The sequence below is a fragment of the Hippopotamus amphibius genome, chromosome 1, assembly GCF_030028045.1.
Source record: "Hippopotamus amphibius kiboko isolate mHipAmp2 chromosome 1, mHipAmp2.hap2, whole genome shotgun sequence".
In the NCBI taxonomy this organism is placed as follows: Eukaryota; Metazoa; Chordata; class Mammalia; order Artiodactyla; family Hippopotamidae; genus Hippopotamus; species Hippopotamus amphibius.
In genome coordinates, this window is record NC_080186.1 from 76,374,377 (window position 1) to 76,396,924 (window position 22,548).

Genomic DNA, 22,548 nt, shown 5'->3' on the forward strand with positions numbered 1-22,548 from the left:
TTATTTTCAACAGGCAGAATTACTCAAATTGCTATGAAAGTTTTTACATGCTCACCTTCAATGTCTATGCTTATCCCATTACAGATGGATAACAGTTCCCAGATGGTAATTGTTCTATGGAGCACACTTTGAATAGCACTAAATTAGAAAATTCAATAAGCCCCTTAAATTCTTGGTGCCTCAGTTTCCAGATGAGATTACATACATGAAAGCATTTAGCAAACTATAAAGTGGTCCAGAAATGGAAATTAGTGGTAGGGCTTTAGGAGTCGATTACGTAGTTTGTGGCCAAAAGATACAAACTCCAGTGTACGATGGTTTCAGTCCCAGCTGGCATCAGGCTGTTCTGTTTAGAGTGTATCCCTGGAACTGTCAGTGTCTGTGAATCAGTCAAGCATTTCCTACCACTGTACAAAGCAGGGAATAAAGAGCTCTCCTGGCAGTCTGTGGCTTGTATCCCAACAACCACCACCATCCACAGGTTGCAAGAATTACAGTCCTGGGGCAAGGCATCCAACCGCAGACTTCCTATACCCGCAGCATTCCTTCTGCAGCCTGCTCAAAAGATTGCACGGAGAATGATACTTGAGCAGGGGTCAGGAGGGAAGAAAACAGTGAAGATAATGTCCTCACTGCAATCCTTGGCTCTTCACTTCCCTAGGCCTCACTTCTCCTTGGTTGGTGAAACTCAACACACAGACATCCTTCACCGGTGCTTTAAGACTACATTTCAAGTATGGACTCTGCCCACACTGGTTTTAAGTGACCTACTTTGACCTCTTCTACCTCCACCCTGTTAAACAAGAAAGCAGATACTTAGGGCCGGGCAAGAAGTCTGCTGAGTGGTAAGATTTCTGCACATCCATCTTTTCGACTCTTTCTGGACTTTTTGAGGGCGTGTCCCCCGTCCGATTCATCTTTGTGTCTCTCCAATCACCTTTATTGCAATGCATGGCACATACCAGGTGCTCAATCAATGTTCTTTGAATGGCCGTATATGCGAATAGTCTGAAGTCTGTGGAAACAGAAGTGGCTTTTCAAACTACCCCACCCTCAATCCATCCAGAAAAGACTAGCCAAATCTAATTAGTTCATTAAACAGAACTCTACCAGGTGCTGTCCGCGCAAATCTCATGGCGAGAGATGGAGGGGAAGCTCATGATGAGTAGATGTGCTTCAACTTCAACCATCCGCAGTTATAGCTCCGTTTTCCGGGAAGCGAAACCTCTCTGTGGCCCCAGGGCCCTTTAAATTTTACTGTGACTATTTTCTTAAGAAATTCCTGGAGCAGAGCCTAACTTTTGTGTAGGGGGGGTTGGCGGCGCGCATATTCGCGGCCTAAGGGACGGTTGGCATAAGAGTTGGCGAGCGTTCGAAACTTCCGAGGAGTCACCAGCCCCGTGGAGGGTGATTAAGTGGAGGGCCTGAAAGTCCTTGAACTTCCAAGGCTTCGGGGAATTCGGGGAAGGGAAACGGGGTGGCCAAGGCGGCCGGACGCTTGCAGGACTTCAACGCTCCCGACTTCTCCCCTCTGCCGGCCCAGACCCGACACGAGTTCGGCGGCCGAGCCAGGGAACAGCCAGGGCGTCTGGGCAGGAGGGAGGAGGGCCGGGCCGGGAGGAAGGAGTCCGGGGCCGCCGCCGCCCCGCCCGTCGGGCTGTCCGCCCCGCCTACCCAAGCGAGGCGGAGCCGGCGCCCGCCCGGAGGAGCCGGAGGAGGAGGAGAGGTCGGAGTCGTCTCCAGGAGCCCTTAGAGACGGAGTCCCCGGCAGCTGCTGTGGCGGCGGGGGCAGCGCACCGGCAGGCGGGTGAGCACCGAAGCGGTGGGCGCAGGTGGCGAGTCCGGTCCCCGAGGGGGCAGGGGCGCAGCGCGGGGCGTCGGCTGGCCAGTTCGGGAGCCGCCTCCGAGTTCCCGGCGCTGGGAAGCGCGATGGAGGGAGGGAACGGAGGAAGGAAGGAAGGAGGGGAGAGTGTCCTAAGGGTGGGGAATGGTCGGGGCACTGGGCGCCGGAGACCGGGATGGGGGAGGGAGGGCAAGGGACGCCTAGACCCGGAGACAGACGGCGCGCTCGCCCCCGATGGCTGCGGCGGGAGGGCGCGGGAAGCCAGGGGCCCTGCGGGGTCAGGGCTGGGGACGCGGCCCCAGGGAAGAGGGTGGGAGCGGAAGGAAAGGTCTCCCCGCTCGCTCGCTTCCTGGCCGGCCCGCGGCCGTGCGCCCCGCACCGGGTTGGGGCCGGGAGGCTCTGGGGTTCCCCGCTCGTGCTTGCGCTGGTGCCAGGTTTGGGAGGAGGGCGGGCAGCTGGGGGAGACTGGGGCGCCACGCCCCTCTTCCCTACTTTCTTCCGTTCTTTCTGGGGACCAGGCGGCGAGTGCGCAGTCCTGGAACCCGCTCGGCGCTGGGGATCTGGCGGGGAAATAGCGGGTCACAGCGAGGACTCAGATCACACATCCCGCGAGGGACCCCCAAGCAGTGAGTGGCCCGGAGACTGTATTTGCAGATGGTATGAGGAGGTCAAGACTCAGACGTGAGTCTTGCGCGATTTTTTAAAAAGTATTGCCCCGACGCTTACGCGTGGATCAGAGGGACTCTTTTTTTTTTTTTTAATTTTAACAAAAGCATATCAATTAAAGCAAATTTTAAAACGCTGTCACTTAAGTCGCCCGACACTCACTTGTCCCTCGCCTTCTGTTTGTGTCTTGTAAACTTGACATAAACCATTCATAACTTTCGAAAAGGACCTCGTGATTCTCGTTAAATCCCCGCCGTGGAGTGAAACTTTGGACAACTAGAAATCTGAGTGAAGGAACCGCCGAGGCCTGTCATCTCGTGGTCACCCCTGTCCGGGCGAGATTGTATACAAACAAGCGCACAGAGAAGGAAATGGCCAAAAACCGGCGAGAAGGGAGGTCCCCTGCGCCCACGTGTCAGGGCACGTTTAATGGCTGCTCTGAGTGGAAACAAACCAGAATGTATTAGACCTTGTGGAGCTGGGCAAACTTCATATGATTGGTTTCCTTCCCATCAGTTGTTTCCTACCCACTCCGCCCCCGCCCCCCTGCTGTCTTTGCGGACACTGTTTATATTTCCTGGGGCCGTTGTAGCTTCGTCTTAATAGCCTGTCTATAAGGAATCTCTTGGACGTTGTCAGAGGCAGGCACTGTGCCTGTGTGTTCTCTACTTTAAAAGCGGAGTTTGGCTTTGTTTTTACAGTGCTAGTCACCACACTGCACCACTGCTGGTGCTTCTCAGCCCTGCGTGTAAATTCTCGCAGGATGGCGGCCCTCACCTAGGGGAACCAGGAAGGCAGGCAGCGCTGGAAGGACGGGGTTGCGTTTAACGGTTGCCAAAACAGTTACATTCAAATAAGGAGCTGTTTTGATTCTTAAAAAAAAAAAAAAAAGGCACAAAGTGTATGTGTCAGCAAGTCTTTTTTTCAATAAACAAACATATGAGTCACACACACATAATTTTTTAAAGTAATCAAACGTTTTGCACAGACTCCAGTGATAAAAGGACTTTGGGATCAACTGTTCAGTTCCTTTGCCTTCTCTAACAGTTAACTAGCACCATAAAACCCTGGTTTAACTCCAAAAAATGCTGAACAGTCTCAGGACTGTGTCTTTAGGCCTTATTCAGAAAAAAAAGAGCAGTTGTATTTTTACAGTTTTTAACCCAGGTAATTCAGGAAGGTGTTGAATCTGCACAGCATTTAGATTTGTGCAGAAATACATAAAGGTGTGGCTCTGTGTTCCACAAGAAACCGGATAGACTAATACTATCAAAAAATTTTCAATGTAGCAAGCTCCAGTCTCATTCGAAAGCCTAGCTCTCTAACAATGACATTTGTGGTGTGGAGCTTATGTTGTCACTTGTTGAAGGACAGGGGTGGTTTGTCAAGCTGTGACAGCAAAAAGTTGCATAGTCAAAACACTTGAAGAAACGGCTTAGCTAATATCAGATTCGTTTTGTTTACCTCCCTCTGAGAGAAAATAATTTTCAAGTTTGGATTTATGTCATTTTGTGTTGGATTTGTATTGAGTGTTTTTTTAAGTTTTATATGTCAGCTTAAGCTTAATTTAGGGAGGCAAGTTGTGGAAGTCAAATTTTTCTGGAGTCTGATTTGGAAGAGAAGCAGCTTAACAGTGGTTTGAGGTATGGTTTTGGTGTTGGAGAGGTGTGGGTGGGAATATTAGTTATTTAACCGTTTGCAGTCTGATTTGTGAAATGAAGATGATAGTGGTCTCTGTCTTGAGGGTTTTTATGAAAGTGTGTGAAACAATCTTTGGATGACATTTTGCGCCTAATACACATATAATGTTCAAAATTATTAGATATTTTATATACTGACTCTAGCAGCCGGCTATCGGATAAATTAAAAGATGGCAGTTTGAACCTTCTGGAAATACTGGGTAGAGCAAATAAATCAGGTAAAGACGGTACCTGATTGGATAGATAGATAGATAGATAGATAGATAGATAGGTAGATAGGCAAAGCTTATGGAATGCTAGAGCAGTTAGATTCCAAAGAAGTTACCTGGTTTTATAGCTATATAGAGCTAGATATCTATCCAATTATCTGTCTAAATATCTAAAATATTTGTTTACACATGTGTGTCATGTTTCTACCACAGCAGTATGAATAATTATGATTACTGGAGTAACAGTTTTAATGTGCTTTTCCTGTGAAGTTAGTCATATAATATTTTTAGAGCCAGGCAATCAGAAACATTTCATTAATCATATTTTAAAGAGAATTTATGTTTAAAATAGTCATGCTTATTACCCCTGGGTAGGACATTAAACAGAAACAGAAATATTTGTCTTTTACCTAGTATGATTTTTAATTAAAGTATGAAAAAATGTGACCCAGGGGTATACAGTTATTTTTCATGTACTGATGTCCAATGCTAACAGATAAGCCGTAAGAAGTGTTTAGGAAATGATTAGCAGCATTTCATAAACATTTTGTGAAAGTATTGTAACTTTTGTGAGACTGGGTGTTCAGTTAATTCAGGGAATCTACTCATGTCATTGACTCATTTGCAAAATTTAAAAAATGCTTCCATCTTTAAAACAAACCCGTTTAAGCGCCTGTTTTCTTAATGCACATCAGGTGCATAGGATTGGGCCAATTGGAATCGCAGCTCATGCCACAGATGACTTTTCATTTTACTAATTGTTGCGCAGGGACTCAGAGATGCTTATAATATTTTTAAATAACTGTAAAGGGTACAGTATTATTATGAATCATTTCTTGCCTATGACATTATACTCTGAAGCAGCAAAGGACTCGATTGAATAAATTATTGATTCTTTTCAGTCTTAGAACATCACAGCACAGTGATGGATTCTGGGCTCATGCTTCTAGGTGTGTAGCGTGTGGGTAAGTTACTTAATACCTCTGTGCTTCAGTGAGGTGTTGGGAGGGATTAATGAGTTAATCTCTCTAAAGCATTTAGAACAGTGCCTGACACATAGTCTATGCTCAATAAATAATACCATTAAATTATTACTTACTGAGATTTTCTAAATGTTATGTGCATGCATTATTTTTATAACAGGAAAAACACCTATATGAAATTTTAGTGTTTTCCCCAAATCTTAAAAGGTTCAGTGATTTATAAAGTCCTGTCAAGCAGTGCTTAAGAAGTAAGAGAATACAGTCAGGCAATTGTCATCGTATATTTTAAACATGAAATAGATTGCAGTGTTAATTCAACAAATTAATTCTCCCAGATCTGAGTCCCATTTTCCTTTCTTGTTAGAAACTGGGGGGGAAAAAAATCGATAATCCGCGAAGTCCACCTTAGCATAGTTTAAGAAGGCGAAGGGCAGTGTGCCTGGTGATAGCGCATTATTACGATTACAACTAATTAAAAAAAAGATGAACTACGCATAGAAAAGAAAGTACACACAAATGGGTGGTGGGATTGTGGTGCTTCTCCCCATATTTTCTCCAATGAGTATGTGTAGAAAATAAAAAATAATCCATTTGTGTAACAATTACTCAGTAAAACCTGGTTTATTAGCTACAAACAGCAGGATTTAGGTTTTGTTTTAGAAAAGACACCAGCTTTCATAGCAATTGAAGGTCCTTAAGTTACACGTGAGAATTATTTAGCAGTAAAAGAGAGACCCCTTTGGAAGTTTGCAGGTTTATCTTCTCTAGAGGTGTTTGAAATTTGGGTTTGCATGCAGACCCAGTTCATCAACCTTGATTTCATGGAAACTGTCACCTCCCAGGCCCGTCGCATCCCAGCCAGGCATTGAGGAGCTGTGTGCGTACAGCACCTGCTGCGTGCCAGAGGCCTCCAGGACAGTCACAAAGAAGACATACCTGCACTTAGTGTAATAGGAAAGTTCAGTAGGTAAGAAAATATACCTCCAGCACAATCGTGCGACTCCCTTTACGGAGCTGTCCTACATCGTAGGCCCAAGGCTGATCCCTTTACGTTTATGATCTTGCTCAGTCTTCACAGCAGCCCAGGTGGGAAAGCTGAGGCTCCCTAAGTGGCAAGACGAGAATGTGACCCAGAGCTGTTCTGACTCCACATCCTGGGTGCTAATTGCTCTCTGCTGGCAGCTGCAGTGGAGGTGCATGCAGCTGAAAGTGGGCGGAGAGGACTTTATGGAGAAGGTTTCCTTTAGAAGCTATAAATCAAACCAAGAGAAACGTGGGACGAAGGCTCCTTTTCGGGGTGAGATGACCCGCCTGAGGAGTATTACCAGTGCCTTGCCATTGGGCTTACCTTCCTGCAGCCATAGAAGTCGAAGCTTTCAGAATTGCCTCGGACCCAGCAGGCCTGAAGGGATCTCCCAGGCCTGGATCCCAAAGAAGGCCTTGAGAGGAGATGGAGGCACCGGCTAAGTCCTGCTCCAGAACCAGCTCACGCTGACAGGTCCTGGCTCCCCACTTCCCTCTCAGGAATAAAGGGAAGAGCAGTGAGCCGGGCGGCTTGGACCCAGGGCAAGAGGGTGGAGGTGATTTGACAGAAGGTTACTTCTAGATGGATTATTCCATTTAGTGCCGAGTCTCTTGAAAATCATTTCTAGTGTCACTTAAATGTCTGGTTTATTGTGTCAGGCTTTATTGGGTATCGTAAAAGTGTTTAGCTGCGAGTGTCTGGTTGCCATCCTCTGACAAGGAGGGTTTTTGTCTTCTTTTAGTGGATCTGCGTTTTGTAGGATTACTGTATAATAAAAACCAGGGTGTTGTAGACTGTTAAAAGAGTTTTGATACTTTCAACTCTGCTGGAGAATTAGTAGCTCAAAGAAGAATTTCTTTTAGGTCTGCTTTAGTGAATCAGTTGCTAAGAGTCTCTTGTAATTTTTCACATTCATTGATTGTAAGCAGGTGGCTTTGGGGCCAGAGGGTCAGGAGACCTTATATTCCATTCACTTTCTTACAGAATAGACTACCATTACTCCTGCAGTCAATGTCACGTAACTGACATAGGATCCCCTTGGTTGACCGAGGAGAGGAACGCAAGTTCTGATTTAACTTGGATTGGTGTCATCACAGATGCTCCCCAGAGTGGGCTCTGAATCAGTGCTCATTGCCACACTTAACATGCTGTGTGGAGAGAACGGCCTTCATTCCCAACAGCTGTGTGCAAACCCACATGAGCCCATGGGTGTGGAATCCCAACTTTACCCATGTAGTTTTGTTTTCTTGGTTTTGTTTTGTTTTGTTTTGTTTTGTTTTGGCTGAGTTGGGTCTTTGTTGCTGTGCGCAGGCTTTCTCTAGTTGCAGTGAGTAGGGGCTACTCTTCCTCTTCCTTCTTTCTCATTGCAGTGGCTTCTCTTGTTGTGGAGCACGGGCTCTAGGCACACAGGCTTCAGTAGTTGCAGCACATGGGCTCAGTAGTTGTGGCTTGAGGGCTCTAGAGCACAGACCTGGTACTTGTGGCGAGTGGGATCTTCCCAAACCAGGTCTTGAACCCGTGTCCCCTGCATTGGCAGGCGGATTCTTAACCACTGTGTCACCAGGGAAGCCCACCCATGTAGAATAATCAGGCTTTTATTTAGCTGCAATTGCTACCAGCCAAGATGTGCCTGAACACTGGACACTAAACCTTTAGCCCCCCCACTGGGGCCCTTTGACTAAGATCCCACGCTTGCAGTGACCTCAAATTTTGTCTGCTTTTCAGAGAGAAATTATTGCAGTTTAGCTCTCAACATGAGCTAAATAAATCTAAGGATAAGAAGAAGAATCAAAATCCAAAAGCTGCTTGGACTTTTCGAGGCACAGTGAGGACTATTGAAATGAAACCATCACATCAGGTTTATTCAACCAGAACCTCAGGCAAATTGGACAAGTGTTGAAACCAGTAGATTTGGTGCCTGTCCTGTATCTAAACTACCCAAACCTTTTGTGCTATTAGACCACGCCCTTCACATTAGACCCTGAGGCTTCATATGGGTGTGTAAGGTCATGATTGGCTGCTCAGACAAGTTGTCAGGGGAGGGTTGAATGTCTGGCCAAGAAGCAGAAGAGTTGGATTGTGACTTCCTGACAGGGCTGCTTTGAACTCTTGTAGAGATTGTTTCCAAGCAGAAGAGTAGCTGAGCAAGGACGTTAAGTAGGGGCTCAAATCTGCTCCAAAAACCATGTGTCCTGGGCTAGAACTGCCTCTGCCAGGAGAAGAGGGGCACTTCATTCTGATTCCATCAAGCCCGCGAGGCAGGGTCCACTTGGAGGGCTGGCCTTTTCATAACTCACACGAAGGCACAAAGGGGCTGGCAGCAGCCCCTTCAGCCACAATAACCCTCCAAATGCCCTGAGCCAGCTGAGTCAGGTACATAGTAGGTGCTTAATAAACGCTGATTGAATGGAGGAATAAAACCACATTCTCGGCAATGTGTGCCAGTGAAGTGGATGAGCCAGTGTTCTTTTTAATCAAAAAGGTAAAATTGATGGTATCTCCTGGGAAGTGCATATTCAGTGGTGCGTGTTCCCCGTGACAGGCTTCTTCCTCTTCATCATTTGCCAAGGGGCAGGTAAAGCCCAGCGCTTGAGGTGTCGTTGACGTCGTTTACTCTGAGTCAAACACCAACAGGTGTGCTCCGCATTGCCTGGTACCTGCGGGGTCCCTGTAGTGGTGCCTCCTGGGAATGGACAAAGGGATCCATGGTATTTGCTGACCAGCTGTGGGCCCTCCCCTTGGGGACAGGATGCAAAGGACAGTGGCTGCAGGAGCCTTTGGAATTTACCTATGAGCGGCTGCTTCTCGTGTAGAAAGACTTTTCTAGTTTAGGGTAGGAAGTGGGGAGCCTTGTTGCTAAAGCCACGAACAACTGGGCACGGGGCAGGGGGTGTTGGTTTGGGGGTTGTCTGTGTCCCTCACAGTGCCAGCTGGTGCTGCTTGCATGCTTTCTCTTTTAAGTTGATCCTTCAGAAAGCAGACTCATAATTAACTTCCTCTTGGCTCTTCTCCTGAGAGGCAATCCGCACAGCAGATAGGATCAGCCATGTTTAGTGGGTCAAACTGCTAAGGCAGTGGTTCTGTGCACAGAGGTGCTGGCTTGCACTTAGGACCTTGGCCTGCTGCTGTCTGACAGAGAGGCTGCACCCTGTGCAAAATGCCCCCAAGTGCAGAAACATGTACGCCTTTCACATTTAGTCTGGTTCAGTGCAGCTTTCTTCAGGCAAACTCAGATTCCCAGAACAGGAATAGCAGGAGATGATAATTCCTAACAAGGATTTCCCACAGAATTTCTTGAGAGAGCAAACGTACCTGTTGCATTTACAGTACGATTTGATTTTACAGAATTCTCAACTTTTCAGGAGTATCTCTCTGTTGAATTAAGCAGAATATTGCAGCACACGCTTTGTCCTCTTTTTTTTTGACATAAATATTTGATGAGCAGCATGCTTCAGCCATGACTGTCCAAATCCAGAAAGCAAATAAATGCTCCTGGCATGCTGCCTGGGAGGGAATCCTGGCGTTCCTGCCTTTGCCTCCCACTCACGTCCCGTTCTCTGACTTCCTCCCGCTGTAATGAATGTCAGGGGCTCAGGGACACCCACACTCAGCAGGTGATATCACACAGAGCAGAGCCCAGCTTCTGCATGCACGCCACCTGGACTCTGGACCCGGCTCCCTCTGATTTACTGAGGCCAACGTGAGAATTCACCCGCCTCCACCCAGGTTTCCCAGACCCCAGACGCCTCCTCCGCTTTGTGTCTTCCAAGCTGGGATTGTCCTATTCTTCACACTCCTGTGAAAGATGGTTTATACAACCTCTCCATTTAAAAAAAAAATTGGTAATGTATTTATATGGTCCCCCTGCCTAAAGCTCAAAACCATATTAAAAGGTAAACACTGAGAAATCTTGCACCCGTCCAAGCCTTTTTTGCATTCTCTAGAGGTTGCAACTTGTAAATGCAAGCAAACGAGGAGGTGTATGTATATTTAATGCTTCCCCCTTCTTTCACAAAAGGTGGTGTATTATGTATACTGTTCTGTGTCTTGCTTTTTAAAATTAGCAGTGTGTCCTGGAGAGCTCTCTCTGTCAGCACAGTCGTTTTCCATTGTGGATGTCCCATGGTTTATTCAACCAGTCCCCTATGTCTAGACCTTTGAATTGTACCCAGTCTTTTGCTAGTACACACGGTGCTGCAACAAATAAAGGTATCATTTTGCTTTTGTGCAGGTGGACCTAGAGGATTGATTCCCGGGAGCGGGACTGCTGAATCACAGGGCTCTGTCATCCCCTTGGGAAGGGCTGACTCATCTCGCCCTCTCCCCGGCAGCATATTAGATGGCCTGTTTCCCTACAGCCCCACCAGCACAAAGGGTGTCAGCTCTTTTTATTTTTGCTAATCTCATTGATGAGAAATGGTAATTAGGGTGGGTTAAATTTTTCAAATTGTGAGCGAGTGAGAGGATTGCGGCCATTTGTACGTCTTCTCCCGTGGGCACTCCAGGCCTGCAATCCCCCTGTGGGCATTTATTGACCTTTCCTCCTAAAGTAAGCCTCTTGCCTACATCACTGTCAAAATCTCTTAAATATAGACTTAAGAATGTGATAGCTCTTTTGGGCCCAAGGGTAGAGTGGGCTGCCAAATTGTCAGTGCAAAATCGAGAGAAGTGGAAAGTAGGGTTTTATGCCAGTTGCTAATGTCTGATTTATAAATAGTTTTCGGCTAATGGTATTATTAAACTGGGGCTTCTCCAAAACCATTATGAAGATGACCTTCTAGTCTAGAATTTCTCTCTCTCAAACAAAAACAAGAGAGATTGAGGATATATAAATTCCAATGGCATTTGCTGCAAAATCTTCTAAGAAATCTAGATTTTTCCTTTCACACGCATCTCCTGAAAGGTTATACATGCCACATTTTTTGTGTACCTGCTGAATAGGGCTTCTGTTCACTCTTTGATTTAACCATCAGAGAACTGTCTCCTCTTATTTCCAGGGTGAAAGAAAAGAGGGAAGTAAAAGTACAAGATAAGGAGACGGACCAGAGTTCAGGACTCAGCCGATGAAGGGCACAGGGTTGGAGTTGCACAGAATCATCATTCTTTTTGAGGTGCTCTTTTAGTCAGCTCTTTGGGTGCTCTTTTAATATAAAATTAATTTTCATCTTTTAAAAAATGAAATCCATCGAAAGAGAAATTTTGGTTGAGTGAAAAGATGACTGTGGCTTTTTTTTTTTTTTTTTTTTTGCTTTTAGAAATTCATGAGGCAGTCCTATATAAAGTTAGCCTCCATCTCCATCAAAAAAACAAAAACCCCAAAAACCGAGAAACACCCCCGCCCCCACCACCACCACCACAACAAATTCTCAGAGTTCCCACATTTAGCAGAGGCCCTTGGAATCTCTAGAAAGGATTCTCTGATCTTCCAGACCTAGTGCTCTCTTTTGGGTTGTTACCTTGTGAAGATGGGTTTTCAGCTCTCTGGACGCTTTGTTTTCCTTCCAGTGCTCCTGTCGCTGTAGTGTTGATCTCCTGCACGACCGTGTCAGCTCTGTGAGGACAAACTCTCGGTCTGTTGTTCTAGCCCAGGGTAGCTAGCACCTTGGGGTCCTCCATCAGTGGGTGAATGAATGCTGCTGAGGGTAGGTGTCTTCTGGACCCAGCTGGGTCTTTGTGGTCAGCTATGTTAGGGGTCCCATGTTTGACAGGGGCCTGGGGTGGGGGTCACATTAGCCATTCCTTGAGGATGCTGCAGCCCTTGTGCACTCTCTGACAGTGTGCATGGTGGCTTAGAGCTCCAGCTTGCAGTCTGATTCACGTGGGCAAGTCACCTGGCCTCAAAGAGCCTCTGTTTTCCCATTTGCAAAGTAAAGACAATGACACCATATTTGACCAAATCTAAGATGCCATCCATTATGAGATGTGCCGTTATTCTGTGAGCCACTAAGAAAGAAAAAAGAAATGGCTGCCAATTCAACTATAACTCACATCAACCCCAAGAATGTATTCGTTTTCTCTGGCTGCCGTAACTGATGACCACAAATGCAGCCACTGAAAGCCATCTGTATGCATTATCTCACAGTTCTGATGTCAAAAGTCATCATGGTTTTGGCTGGTTTCTCAGCTCTGGGTTTTACAAGTCCAAAATCTTATTGGGAGGCTCTGGAAGAATCCATTTGCAGGGTCCTTCAGGTTGTTGGTAGAATCCAGTTCCTTGCAGTTATAGGACTGAAGTTCCTGCCCGGTTGCTGGCTCTCTGCAGGGGGCCACCCTCAGCTCTCGGAGACCTCTCTTTGGTCCTTGCACTTGGACCCTACATCTGTCTCACAGCCAGCAACAGCGCAACGAATCCATCTCATGCCTGGAATCTCTTGGAGATCCCCTTCTGCTCCATCTCTCTGCCTCCAGCCAGAGAAAGTTCTCTGCTTTTAGGGCTCATTTGATTTGATGGGGCCCACCTGGGTAAAACCAGGCTTTTCTCCCTTAATTACATCTGCAAAGTCCTTTTTGCTATGTAACGTATAACATATTCTTAGGTTTCAGGGATTAGGGCAGGGACATCTTTGGAGCGCCATTCCGACTACCACAGTCATTCTAGTATTAGGGATGTTAAAATGTGAACAGAATATGTTTCTTAGAATTGATTAAATACTATCTTCGGTTTAAAAATTAAAGAGCTACTGATGTATGTAATGCATTCAGGGTGTCAATAGTAAGTGCTCCGGTATTAACTATTATTATTATAATTAACATGATCCTAGTGCTCACATAATACCCATCACCTTTAATTTCAATTGGAGTTATTTCACAGTTAAATGCACTTGACAAACACTAATTGAGAGAGTGTATTGTGCCGGCAGTTAATTCCATGGCCGTGATTGTGATAGTTAATCCTTGCGTGACAACTATGTGCCGACACGTGCTAGGACCTTTACACATTTTCTCAGGCCTTGCAGTAGCCCTCTGAGGCAGGTAATACTGGCTCCGTTTACAGGTGGGGAAGCAGGTTCAGCGAGGCTGAATACTGCCTAAGAGCTCAGCAGTAAGTGGGGGTGGCATCTTGCTTTGAATCCAGGTCTGTCTGGCTCTGCAGGCAGTGCCCTTTGTGGTTCCATGTTACCTGTCCTGGTGTCCATCAGGTGTGTGGACTGGAGGGGGTGGCCACCGGGAAGGGGAAGGAACACAGGGGAAGAGACATTGCCCTGTGACGTGTCTCTCTTGTACTTAGATACTTCTTTGCTATTAAACTGTTTAGCTCATCGAGGATAAAGGTCCTCTCTCTTCATCCCTTTTTGCAGTTTTCAGTAAACACAAAAAATGATCTTTTTTTCATTCAGCAGGTCTGTATCAGTTACGTACTCTATGAGGATACAGCTATGAATAATACTGTGATTTATAGTGAGAAATATATATGTATAATCTTTGTATAGTTCCTGTCACAGAACTCCTAAAACCTTTGGAATTTCCTAAGTGATGAGAGTGATAAAGGTATCTTCTGTTCTGTTATTGAGGTGACTTTAGGACCACACCTAAGGATAGGGACTGTTTGCCTGGAGAATGAACCATGTGATTAGGAGGGTGGAGCTTTCGGTCCCACCCGTCAGACCTCCAGGGAGGGGAGAGGGGCTGAAGGTTGAATCAGTCACCCATGGCCAAAGATTTAATCAATCATGGCTATGTAATTGAGGCCTCCATAAAAACACAAAAGGACAGGGTTAGGAAAGCTCCTGGTTGGTGAACAAGAGGAGATGTGCAGAAAGTGGTCTTCTCCAAGAGCGCATGGAAGCTCCATGCCCTTCCCCCACACCTTGCTCTCTGCATCTCTTCCATCTGGCTCTTCCTGAGTCGTATCCTTTTATAATAAACCTGGTGATCCAGTAAGTATAATGTTTCTCTAAGTTCTGTGAGCTGCTCTGAGCCCTTAACCTGTGGAATCCGATGCTATCTCCAGGTAGATAATGTCAGAATTGAGTTGAATTGTAGGACACTCAGCTGGTGTCAAGAATTGCTTGGTAGTGTGGAAGGCTCCACCACAAATTGGAATTGGTGACCAGGACACTTTTATACACTGTGTGACTTTCAAAGGGAGGGAAGTTAGCATGGAGGAATTTTGCTTTTTAAACTATTTTAAGTGTAACTGGGGCAAGGGGAAGGAAGAAGAGGTGGGTTAGCAGAACTGGAGTAAAAATAGTAGCTACCTGAATGCAATAACTACTCTAAGATTGGAGTCTCCGGAACTTTCCCAAGACACAACTGCAGATTATCTTAGGCTCTTCAAATTCAGGTAGACATTGTGGAAAACCAGCCTCATCATCTTGCCCTCAAAACTTGCTTTTCTTCCTGCCTTCTCTAAGTCAGTGGACATCTCCATCCACCCAGGATGCCGAACTCTGGACCCCTGAGTCATCCAGAAATCCTCCCTCCTCCTTCCCTCCCTCCAGCCCTGGCCCCCACCTAAGCCTGCACATCCACTTCCTAACTCATCCACACACCTGTTCTGCTCTCCTCTACCTCCACTGCCTCTCATCCGGATTGTCGCCATGGCTTCCTAACTGACCTTTCTCCTCCACACTGCCACCAGGGTGATTTTTCTAAAACATTGATTTGAATATGTCGCTTCCTATCTGGCAGTTCCCCAAAGGCATAGTGGTTAAAGGTTCACACTGTCCAGGTTCAAGGCTGCCTGTGCTTCTTACAAGCTCTGGAATCTTGAAAGAGTTATTTAGTTGCCCTGTGCCTCAGTGTCCCCATCTCTAAAATGGGTGTAATAATAGCCATGCCTCAATTTCCCCATCTCTAAAATAGGTGTAAAAATGGCACCAACCTCACAGATAGGTTGTGGAATTTAAATGGGTTAATATCTGTGGAGCACTCAGGACAGTGCCTGGTACACAGAAAGCTCTCCATGAACCTTATTAACCCACATTCCTTGATAGCACAGCTGGAGCTCACCTTCCCAACTGCTCTGCACCTTATCCTCCCACCCTCTCAGTGCCACACAGAGTTTGCTCTGCAGACAGATTCTTCACTAACAATCAGACACTAGGTAAGTACCCACACGGAGAGCCCACATTTAGACATTTTCATAGCAAGTTTGTGGTCATTTTACATCTCTTGAATCTAATGAAAAATTGACTTGCATTTTATATTTCATTATTCTAGCAGTTCTTTTTATTGCATCTTATAAGTGTATTGGTCCATGACAAATTGGAAATAAAATCGAAAAGCTGATCTTTCACCAAGGATAGTTTGAAAAGCACTTCCGTGTTTCCATACATTCTGGCTAGTTGATTCATCCTGGCCAGGTTACCCAAATTCACTCTGTAGCCTTGAATCTCTCTGGATTTCTTCACACTGTTTCCTCTGCCCAGAATTTATTACATGTTGATTCAGCACCTACAAGTGCTAGGTTCCGGGGATATAAGAGTGAGTAAGATACTGCCTCTGCTTTGAGGACATTTCTCTCCAACTACCCAGTGAATTCTTGCCTGTGTTTTGAAACCTAGTGTAATTTTGTTCTTTCTTTTACCCGTTAAAAAAAATGTTTATTAAATACCCGTTGTTTTTGAGGCACTTATTAACAATATGCTCCTGCCCTTAAGGACCACCAGGCTGATGGGGCGGGGGGGCAGTGGGGAACGTGTGAACAGACACAGAAACCATGACAACAGGATGGGAGGGTTAGAGAGCTGTGTGCATAAAGAAGTGTGAAGTACAGAGGAGGGTGTATCTTGACTTCGCCTTAGCTGGGCAAGGGCTTGGGAGTTCAGAAATGGTTTCACAGGTACAATGGAGGAAGTGTCATCAAAAAACTGAAGATTCAGGTCCTGAGGTCAAGCCCAGGCCCGAAGTCCAGCTCTACCACTCACTAGTCACATGACATTGAGTGAGTGACCCTCAGTCTGCTAAGGCTGCTCTAACAAAATACTATAGACTGAGTGGCTCATAAAGGATGGGCATTTATTTCTCACAGTTCTGGAGGCTGGAAAGTCCAAGACCAAGATACATGTAGGTTCATTGTCTAATGAGCCCACTTCCAGGTTCATAGACAGTAGTCTTCTCACTGTGTGGGGGCTATTTTATTTTATTTTTTATTGAAGTATAGTTGATTTACAATATTGTGATGATTGGCTTAAGAAGATATGGTATATTCACACACACACACACACGCGCGCGCACACACACACACACACGGGAATATTACTCAGCCATAAAAAAGAATACAGTATTGCCATTTGCAGCAACTTGGATGGACTTAGAGAATATTATATCACTTATATGGAGTCTCTTTTATAAGGGCACCAGTCCCGTTTATGAAGGCTTCACCCTCATGACCTAATCACCTTCTAAGGCCCCACCTCCAAATACCATCACATTGGGTTTAAGATTTCAACTTGAGTTATGAGGGGACACGTTCAAACCATAGCACTACCTACATTGACAGGTTCCTCATTTGTAAAGTGAGGATAACAATACCAGTCTACCTCATGAGACTATTTTGAGGCTCACCTGAAATTTTTAGCACATAATGTGCTAACCAAGCCTGACACATGCAGCTCCATAAATGTTAGATGTTATCACTTGCCATTACCTTTTTTTTCTCCCCTTGACCCCTATCTGAAGGACATATTTAAATTTCCACTTGTCTGGGTTTCCTGTGGCAGGCTCTTCAACCAGCATACTGATTATTACGTTGAATTGTGTAGCTTTACCTGCCAGATCTCTGCCTCCCCTCCAGAATGTGTTATATCAATACCTCTTGAAGCCGGTGACAGTTTTTTCCTCTTTCTATTGCCAGTGACAGACAATGTTCAACTCATAGAAGACTCAATGAATGTTTAGAGAATTTATATTGTATTAAAATTTAAATTTGAGCACTTCTTGTCAGAAAGCTTTGTGAAGAGTCTGGCTGTTTTGGACTGAATGTTTATGTCCTTCCAAAATTCACAGCTTGAAATCCTAACCCCTGGTGTGTGTGATGGTGTTAGGAGGTGGGGCCTTTGGGTGGCCCTTAGGTCATGAGGGTGGCGCCCTCATGAATAGGATTAGTGCGCTTATAAAAGAAGCCCCCGAGAGCTGCCTTGCCCCTTCCACCATGTGGGGACACAGGGAGAGGACGGCCATCTGTGAACCTGGAAGCAGGCTCTTACCAGACACTGAATCTACCAGACCCTTGATCTTGAACTTGCAGCCTCCAGAACTGTAAGAAATAAATGCTTGTTGTTTAAGACATCCAGTGTATGGCATTTTTGTTACGGCACACTGAATGGACGAAAACACTGGTCAAACATTAGTTTCCACTTTGCAGATGGGGAAACCAAGGCTCTTTCTAGGAAGTTTCTGTTGCTTGCCCAAGGTCAGGGGCTAGTGAAGGGCAGAGGTGAGATTAGAACCTCACATCTTTTGTTTTCCTGTTCTGTGCTGCCTTGTCAGATCCACCCTGTGAGCTGGGGGTCTGTCTGGCTGCTGGCCAGACTCAGAAGCTCTTATCACCCAGCCCCGCCTGTATCAGGATGTCTGAGTAGGCAGGAACCAGGCCTGGAGAGACCTCTAGACACACCCTCTCTCCCCACTCCTCCCCACCCACCTCGCTCACCAATGCCCAGTGTTATTTATGGGTCACACCCTTGGTGGTGAGTGTCCACCTGGAAACCCAGGGTGGAGGTGGGGGACAGAGCCGGCCTGTGGCAGGCAGGAGGCTGCCAGGGAATGGAGGAGGAGGATTGGCCTTGTCTTAAGAGTGAGTGATTTGTAACAAGACTTCCAGGGCTGAGTGGAGGAGGAGCCCAGTGAAGTCAAGAGGTTGGAGGGTGGGGAAAACTCTTGTAAGGATATCCAAAGGCAGTGAAGCTTTCTTAGACTTCTTTTTCCCTCCAGATGTGTCTCCCTTCACACCCTCTATGAAAGGAGCACCCTTTACACTCTGCTGGGGAATATGTTCTGTACTCTAATCACTTCGATTGGGTTGCAATTTTCATTATGGAGGCAGGGCAGGGTGGTGAATTCATGAGGACTCCGACCTTGAACTTTCTTGAGAAAAGTTTAAAATTTATGACTTCATACATTGTCTTTTTTTTTTTTTTCAATCTTTCCTTAGACAAAGGAAAAGAATTCTCAAAGGGAATAGGATCTAGTGGCTCAAGTAGCCTGGAAAGCCGAAGAGACCAGGGTTGTGGTTTGTAGACTTGTCTGCATGTTAGGATCAGCTGGGGAGTGATTTTTGGCAACCAGGGAGCCCGGGCTGCAGCCAGACCTGTGAAGTCAGCCCCTCTGGCTTGGGGCCTGAGGGTGGCGTTCCTGTAAATCTCCCAGGTGGCCCCCGTGCACAGTCAAGGGTTGAGGGTGTCGGGAGGGTGGCCTCCTTGCTGCCCGAGTTAAGGCTGGTTCTCTGTAGTGTGGATGATTGACACGAGAAGTCGTGACTTGGCCGCCCTCGAGTCTTATGGCTTTTGGCTCATTTCCTCATCTAATTATGGGGTCTGGGAGCAGCCTTTGAGACAAATCCTCTCTCCACGTCAGCTCAGCTCAGCTCACAGAGCCCCTTGCTCGAAACACGCTGACTCTACCCTTGAGCTAATCCAGCTCTTCCCACTCCTGAACAAATTATTGGTGTATCTGTTAGGTAAGAACAAAAAGGAGTGTCCTTGAAGGGACACAGTCACCCACAGTGGAAGAGCACAGCAACTCCGGGTGCGAGAGGGCTCTGGGTCAAGGCCTCTCTGTGGCACATGGTACCACGCCGTGGACAGTTTTCCTGAGAGAGCTGAAGCCACCCAACTCGTGGGACTCACGAGTCACGTTCAGCACGTGTCACTCATGGCCAGGTTCAGCGTGTGGGGTCTAGGAGCAACGTAGTGTTTTGAGGAGCTTATGTAGGCTCTTGACTTTTGACTAGAAACGGCTTTCATGATCAGCGTTCATTTTGTTTTATGTCCAGTAGCATATTTTATTTTTATCAGGGATTTAGTAAAGGAAAAAATGTGAGGGAAGGCGATACCTGTAAAATTCACATCCATAGAAATGATTTGTGGATTTGTTTTTCTGGATACAAATACCATTTTATTTTTAGAGAGAGGTTTTTTTGGATTGAATGTCCACTCCACATAGGTTTCCCCATTCCCCTTTGAGAACTAGAAGCCATCTGTATTGATAACACTTTCCAGAAGCATCTGAAAGTGGGAGTCCCTTGAGAACTTCTGCAGTCACACACCAAATTAAAATGAAAAATGGAATCTCAGGTGTACCACTTGATTTTGAAACTAACTTCATTTTTTACAACTTTGATGATGAGAAGGAGAGAGAAGTAACATTTTGTGTGCCTGCTTTTGACCAAGTATTACAACCTTATAAAGGAAGTATAATTAGTTCATTTTATGGAAGAGGAAACTACAACTCAGAGAGGTTCAGTAACTTGTCCAAGGCTGCACAGCTCATGAGGAGCAGAGCCAGAGTTCAAACCTGTGTCCGTTAGACTACACCATGCTGCCTTCTGGTACTAAAACAAAACAAAACAAAACAACCACACTTAACTCCTTAACTGATAATTTTCAGTACCTTTAAGAGACTTTTATCATCTCAAGATTGCCCTGAGAAGCACATAAAACATAAAAGCATTGTAAAACCTGAGGCTTAACGGAGTCAGCATCTGTAGTAGGACGGAAAGTCCAGACGAGAGAAAGTGGAACTGCTTCCTGGCAGGTACCATGTTTATAAAGAGCTCAGCAATCACTCATGTGAATTTGTTTTTAAACTGACTCATAACAGCTGCAAAGACTGGAATTATCAGTTCCCAGCTCAATTGTCTTTTTATTATCTGTGACTTGCCCTTGTTAAATATGGCATTGTAATAGGTAGGAATAGCTTTGCTGATTGTTAATGTGCTTTAGGTTGATGGTTGCGTTGAATGCATGCGTTTTGGTTATTTCACCAGAAAACAATGCTGAGGAAGTTTAGAGTAAATGTTGGAAAAGTGACAGAATTAAAATGTTGGCGTTCTCCAGAATTTCTAAACAGGAAGGGCTCAGGGCTGGCAGGCTGCAAGGGGTGTACGAGGGGACAAATCTGGAAGTTGTGTTTGCTAAGCAAGAACAATTTTTTTTTAACTTGCATGTTTTTGTAATGTTTTCTAAAGATGTTTTTAAATTTATACTTTATAAAGTGAGACATTGTTGCTGTCCATATGGAAAAAAGGGCTCCTGCTGGGGCAGAAAGGAGGAACCTGATTGGCAGAGACTAATTCCAACTCTGCCACTTGCTACTATGTGACCCTGAACAAGTTACTTCACCTTTCAGTGCCTCAGTTTCCTCTCCCAGAATACAGAGATGATACTGCACCTTCTTCCTGGGGTTATTGTGAGGCATAAGTAACTTAATATATATGATGAGCATAGAACTGTGCAGACACTGAGTACACTAGACATCCAATCAATATTTGCCAGTGTTTTTTTAATTAATTGGCATTTAATTAATCTAATTGGAGGGTCTGATGGAGACAATGGTAGAGAGGAGAATGTTAAAGTTTTGCCAGGCCAGCCTCTTGCAAATTCTGCTGGAATAGGTAATGCTGTTTCACCCGGTGGTTTGAAATCCATGTTTCTTATTCTCATGGTACTCCAAAGTTATATTTCTACAATATAGTACAGTGGGAAGATCTTCAAACTATTCATTTTTAAAGGTGTTGTAATTCCAGCTGTACTTTCAAAAAGTGTTAGATGCGGCCTCTGTAGAAACTGTATAGTCAGTGGGGCAGAGCTACAGCCAGAAGCCATCAGGAGCTCTGTGCCCGCGATGTCATCGATCCTGGTGCTGGGCAGAAGGCCCCGGGCTTAGGCGTTGGCTGAGCATAATCATCTGTCCTCTGAGAAGCCAATACCTCCCCACCAGCTCCCCCCACATCAGAGTGAACAATGTAGTTTTCATTCTGTGGTGAAAGGAAATGTTTTCTTTCTGGTCCTAAAGGCCAGCAGATTTGTCGTGTAGGTCCTCCTGTGAGGGACACTGGAGATAGATTCCTGAGTATCTTCAGCAGTTATTCCTGGGGAACATTTGGAGAGACTGTTCTTGTGGCCATTTCTTCTGTTAACCTTTGAAGTAATTAGAAGATGCTATTTAATTCTCATTCAGAGACTGTGCTTCTACAGGAAATAAGTCAAGTGCATTGTTCTCTTGATCTAATTTGATGAAGGGTCAGCTGGGAGGTCCTAGGGAAAAAGAGTGGGGAGAGTCAGGAGCCGACCATCAGGAGTTTTAGGTACAGAATTAAGGGAGGTTACAGTGGAAAAGGACCATTGTGATCATGGAGCCCAACTTCTGCTTTTTACAGATGAGGAAACTGAGGCCCGGAGATTGGCCTGAGTTCATAGAACTAACTGGTGGCACCCCCGGGACTCCTGGTTCCAGGTCCAGCTGCCTATTCTACCCAACGGCGCACTTGTCCTAAGTGTGTCCTTTAGAGCAGCTCTGTGCAGTAGGACGTTGCAGGATGGAAATGTTCAGTGTGTCCAGTGCTCCGGCCACATGTGGCTCCTGAGCACTCGAAATGTAACTAGTGAAGCTGAGGAGCTGGATTTTTTTTTCTTTTGCTTTATTTAATTTTAATTAATTAAAATTCAAATTTTTATATCCGCACATGGCTAGTGACTACCATTTTGGACAGCCCAGCTTTGGAGACGTTGAGGAGGAGAAAAAAGCCTGTCCTCACCTCCTACCTTATTCTCACCAGGCGAGAGGCTGGCCTTTCCAGTGGCTCAGGTGTACCTGGTCTTGTGCCAACCCCAGAGAATCAGCCTTGGCCAGTCACCCCCTCTTTGTGGATGAAAGGTTGACTCCTCTGTGGAGTAGGGGTTGAATTGTATGTCCCTCTGAGGTCTCGTGTGCAGATGTGGCTCTCCACTGATCAGCAGTGTGACCTTTGGAAGGGCGCTTAGCCTACCTCTGCCTCAGTTTCCTCATTTGTCACCTGAAGTTACTACCTTCTGCTCCCTCATCTCAATAATACTCAGAGAGGCTCAGAGTAGGAAATCAGTGAGAAGAAATCCACTTGCATGCTTTTTTTTTTTAAATGGTCTTTGGCGTCTGGAAACATTTTTGGTTTTGATACCAGGCATGGGTGGGTTTTCTTTTC

The 22,548-nt window shown here is 45.7% G+C and overlaps 1 protein-coding gene across 5 annotated transcripts in view; it reads left to right on the plus strand.

Annotated features, from left to right (window-relative positions):
* Positions 1-1,648: 1,648 nt before the first annotated feature.
* Positions 1,649-22,548, plus strand: part of GNG12 (G protein subunit gamma 12) — a 122,772-nt gene continuing 101,872 nt past the window's right edge. Inside the window, exons 1-2 of one of the 5 annotated variants that reach the window (XM_057716787.1) lie at positions 1,680-1,807; positions 2,362-2,469. The gene's annotated coding sequence lies outside the window, so the exon portion shown is untranslated. Of the gene's footprint in view, positions 1,808-2,361; positions 2,525-22,548 lie in introns of all 5 variants that reach the window. The other 4 variants (XM_057716760.1, XM_057716796.1, XM_057716770.1 and 1 more) reach the window with 4 other exon arrangements.